Below are 3,908 nucleotides of genomic sequence, written 5' to 3'. Positions count from 1 at the left end.
AAGGATAGAGCTCAACAGATACTATATATTTTGTAAAATTTGTTTTATAAAAGTATATATTTAATATATATATATATATAAATATATATATATGTATATATACACAAACATATATATATATACACAAACATATATATATACACACACACACACACACACACACACACACACACACACATATATATATATATATATGTATATTTACCTGTGTATATGACTATATATACATATACACATATAGAGAGAGAGAGGGGGAGAGAGAAAGAGAGAGACATAAAGGTATAAATGTGATGCATACGTAGACATACGCACACCCATGGTATATATATATATATATATATGTGTGTGTGTGTGTGTGTGTGTCTGTGTGTGTGTGTGTGTGTGTAGATATATCCATATATCTCTGATGGATTGACGGAGATATTTAATGTACCGAGAAAAATGCTTTGCAGTATAAGTTCTGGCACTCCCTAAGTTCAAACCCTGCAGCTGTGGTCACTTCTGCTATTCGTCCTCTTTGTGGTTGATAAATATTAATGCCAATCCATTATAAATAGCGATTTTCATCATCATCATTGTTTGTGATTATTATTATTATTAATGCTAGTATTAGTATTTAAGGCAGCGAGCTGGCGGAATCGTTAGTACGCCGGACGAAATGTTTATCGGTGTTTCGTCTACCACTACGTTCTGAGTTCAAATTCCGCCGAGGTCGATTTTTACCTTTTATCCTTTCAGGGTCGGTAAAATACGTACCCGTTACGCACTGGACTCGATATAATAGACTAGTCCCCTTCCCCAAACATTTTGCAGGCCTTGTGCCTAGTGTAGAAATAATCATTAAGGCGGCGAGCTGGCAGAATCGTTAGCACGCCGGACAAAATGCCTAGCGGCATTTCGTCTGACTTCGTGTTCTGAGTTCAAATTCTGCCGAGGTCGACTTTACTTTTCATCCTTTCGGGGTGGATAAATCAAGTACCAGTTAAGTATTGGAGTCGATGTGATCGACTGTCCCTCTCTTCACAAAATCTAGGCCTTGTGCCTATAGTAGAAAGGATTATCATCATCATTATTATTATTATTATTATTATTATTATTATTATTATTATTATTATTATTATTATTATTATTATTATTATTATTATTATTATTATTATTAAAGGCGGCGAGCTGGCAGAAACGTTAGCGCGCCGGGCGAAATGCTTGGCGGTATTTTGCCCGTCTTTACGTTCTGCGTTCAAATTCCGCCGAGGTTGACTTTGCCTTTCATCCTTTCTGGTCGATAAAATATGTACCAGTTGAACACTGGGGTCGAAGTAATTGACTTATCTCTGACCCGAAATTCCTGGCCTTGTGCCACATTTTGAAATCAATATTCTGTAGAAGGAAGGCACATGGCCTAGTGGTCAGTGCAGCGGACTCGCGGTCGAGGGATCGCGGGTTCGAATCTCAGACCGGACGATGTGTGTGTTTAAGACCAAAACACCCAAGCTCCACGCGGCTCCGGCGGAACGTAATGACGAACTTCTGCTGACTCTTTCGCCACAACTTTCTCTCATTTTTCTTCCTGCATCTAGCAGCTCACCTGCGACGGACCGGCGTCCCGTCCATGTGGGGGAACCTACATGCCAATGAAACTGGAAAACCGGCCCTTATGAGTTCGAGAAAGATCAAACAGCAACAACATAGTATGGAAGGTCGGTACATCAATAAATGGTAAAAATTGACTGTAGATATTCAGGTATTTGACGAGCACATATTGTAGCGAACCCAGGAGAGTAAAAATGGAAACCCAGTAATGGTCAGATGGGAACGGAGAACATAAACATTTTAAACCGAATACTCCAAATTATTAATCGCTTTATGACTAAATCTTCCAATTTCTATGTTTACGTGATATAATTATGCTAAGTATAACGATATCTACCGGTTTCATTCAATTTTGTTCGTATTTGAAATGTAAAATATATTTATCTTTTAGTATAGTTTTCAATTAATCTCACGTAGGATTCATTTTTATGAAGATATCTTCAGTTCTATTTCTGCGTTTCAACATGATGTGCTTAAAATATATTTAAATCTAAAACGTATTATATGTAATGACATTTTTATAGCTTGGTGCGTATGATTTAAGCTATGTTGCAATAATGTCGTGTCCGAGTATTGGCTATATGCATAAAAATATATATATAATTGTTGTTTGGATTAATATACATTTATGTTATTAGTGTTTACGCCAAGAAATAAAATTCCACCTTATTCTATATTCATTTCAAATTTCATCGTATTAATTCTATTTAGATTATATAATATATAACCCACTTATACACGATTAACTTTACGTTGACCACACCTGTTATATACGAAAATATGTTGTTTTCAGAGTTACACAAATGAAAGTTAGTTAAATTAAGTCCTAAAGGTGACCACCAGAGGGAAGCTGTCAAAACACTTCTTTTTTATTTTATTCTTCATTCTATATCACTTCCAAGGCGCTTGGCTCAGTGGTTCGAGCGTCGGGCTCACAAACCTGAGGCAGTGAGTTCGATTTACGGTCCGGGCTGCATGTTGTGTTCTTGAACAAGACACTTTATTTCACATTCCTCCAGTTCACTCAGCTGTAGAAATGAGTTGCTACGTCACTGGTGCCAATCTGTATCGGCCCCTTTGCCTTTCCCTCGGATAGTATCAGTGGCATGGAGAGGGGAGGCTGGTATGCATGGGAAACTGCTGGTCTTTCATAAACAACCTTGCCCGGACATGTGCCTCAGAGGAGAACTTTCTAGGTACAATCTTATGGTCATAAAGGGAATTTTTACCCTTTATCACTTCCAAAAACACAGCAATAAGTAAACGGCAATAGGAGTAACCTGAAGTAACCTAGGTCCCTAGGTTGAGAACCACCAATATCAATCCTTCATCAATAGATTAGCGACTGTATAGTTGTAGTTGCTTAGCCCAAGGTCATTTCAGACCAAACAAACCTATGATCAAATGTGATCCAACCGTGACATTGCCATCTATTTTTTTTCTTCTTTTCAGATTCAGTGTATCGAGCTAAACGTTATCCGGTGCGACCTTACTCGTTTGTAAAACGGAACAATCAAAATGGAGGGAGCTAGTTTTCGCTGACACTCCAAGCGTCTGGGATTAAATGGTATTCACAATTAAATTACGTCCCTCCCTTTATAGAACTTCCCCTTAAGGCGCGCGTCCCTTTTACATGGAGGCTACACAAAAACCATTATTACTTATTATCTTCTCATATCCTAATCTGTTATTTCTTCTAATTAATATCTATTATGATATCCCAAATTTAATTAGATTCTTTTAAAAAAACTCTATTTCGGTTTAAGATTGCAATTCCCAACATAAAAAAATAGGTTGAGTAAAGACGAAAAATACAGACAATCCATTTACTTCGGAGGCAATGTTTATATTTTTTATGACGAGATTAATAAAACGTACCTTCAGGTTGGGGAACATTATACGCTAACTCTATAAAGAAAATTGCACGGATTGTATTTTTCTGTGTCTTCTTATTTATTATTATTATTATTATTAGTTTTAGTTTTATTAATTATAGTAGGTTAAGTATTGTTTATAGTAAGGGCCAGTATTTGTTTAACTAAGGAATTTATCGTACCCAACGTAGAGTGTGTTTGTTATCCTATTATGGAATTCTTGTTTATGCAACGAAGTTCATATCATGTTATTGTTGTTGTTGTTACTATTATTATTATTATTATTATTATTATTATTATTATTATTATTATTATTATTATTATTATTATTATCATTATTATTATTATTTCGATAACTTCAGTACATATAGGTAATACATATGCACAGGGAAACATACAGACAAATATACATGTGTGTGTATGTATTTATATATCTATATATAT

Source organism: Octopus bimaculoides, chromosome 26 (assembly GCF_001194135.2).
Source record: "Octopus bimaculoides isolate UCB-OBI-ISO-001 chromosome 26, ASM119413v2, whole genome shotgun sequence".
In the NCBI taxonomy this organism is placed as follows: domain Eukaryota; kingdom Metazoa; phylum Mollusca; class Cephalopoda; order Octopoda; family Octopodidae; genus Octopus; species Octopus bimaculoides.
The sequence above is the reverse complement of the archived record's forward strand: the minus strand, read 5'-3'. Positions refer to the sequence as shown.